The sequence below is a fragment of the Stegastes partitus genome, unplaced genomic scaffold (genome assembly GCF_000690725.1).
Source record: "Stegastes partitus isolate 25-593 unplaced genomic scaffold, Stegastes_partitus-1.0.2 Scaffold115, whole genome shotgun sequence".
NCBI classification, from domain to species: Eukaryota; Metazoa; Chordata; class Actinopteri; family Pomacentridae; genus Stegastes; species Stegastes partitus.
In genome coordinates this window covers 556,759-558,333 of record NW_007577846.1, presented here as the reverse complement: position 1 = coordinate 558,333, position 1,575 = coordinate 556,759, and positions in this window count along the sequence as shown.

Sequence of the window (1,575 nt, the reverse complement as noted above, 5' to 3'; positions counted from 1 at the left end):
TTAATGTCAGACAGTGAGAAAATCCAGTGGCTGTAAACTTCTGGTTCCAACTGTATGTTGAAAAGTCGCCCAGTTTTGTGAACGTCACAGTAAAACTTGTTCATTTTGAACATGGTTTTGTTCCAAAATTTGTCATCTGTGGGCCTCATTGAAGGAAACCGGCCTTTAAAGTTGTACATTTTATCTTTAAACACAACTTTAGAGGTCATTTGGTTTTGAATTTGTCTTGCTTTCATGCAGCATTATCTGAGCTTTACTTCAACGCAATCGATGGAACATTTTACCCACAACACAGAACCAGGCCAGAGTCTGGACACAGCTCTGATGACCTGAACCCAACTGGGCGGGTTTGACTTGGACCGCAGAGTGAAGGAAGAGCAGCAAACGAGTGCAGCCATCCAGGAGACGACCTCATGAAGCTGAGAGAATGCAAAGCTGTCATCGGAGCTACAAGGGGCTCAAATGTAAAATATGTTGTGGTTTGTGTAACACTTCTTGTTGACAACATATGTGTTCCTTCATAGTTTCTTCAGTATTAATCTACAATGTGGACTAATACTAATGACTGGTATTGTCTCTGAAGGCTCAGTGAGTCCTTGTCGAAGGCGAGTTGAACCAAGAAAACACTTTTTTTTTTTTTTTGTGCCAAGCTATTATTTTAAAAACAGTTTATTTTCCATCCAAACCAATGATCCCCAGCGTTGCCCCACATCCTGAAGTATATGTACATGTTTTATTTTTAGACACTATAAAGACACCTGAAGTATAAACTGGCTCATCTCACCCCACTGTCCCCTACTGCAGATCAGTGACAAATGAAAATAAAAACAGCTACGCAATACCTCATATCTCATCAGAAATGACAAACAGAAAGCGTAAATGACCTCAGCTTTTGATGTCAACATGATCATGTTAGCAACAGCCTGGTGGAAGCAGCAGAGATGCTCCTGTTGTTTCTAATCTTCATCTTCCTCCTCTTCTGCAGAGACGCTGCGTGTGTTTGCTGCTGCAGAAATCCGACAAGTTACCGAGACTCAAACACGACACAAACACCGGTTAGTATTCGCGCCCTTCACAATAAAACAACAGTAATAACAACAACAACAATAACAATAATAACAATAATAATAATAATAACAATAATCATCATCATCATCATAATAACGATCATAATGATCAATAATTTGTCATAAACATATTTGTTTTGGAATAAGATCCGACCAGAGTTTGAAAATAGAAATTGCTATTAACATTCATCTGCTGAAGGATTAAAAAATTAACAAATCTGACCTTAAAAAAAAAAAAAAAAAAGCCTTAAAATATTTTACAAAATACAATTTTATTGGATTAATTTAAATATTTAGGTTAAAATTCTATATAATGCAAATTTACCAGACTAATACCTGACTACTTTATAAAGTACAGTTTAGAACCTAAAAATACAATATATTTTATAATTATATACTTTCATCCATCCATCCACTATCTATACACTGCTTCATCCTCACTAGAGTCACAGGGGGCTGGAGTCTATCCCAGCTGACTCAGGGTGAAGGCAGGTTCACCTGGACAGGT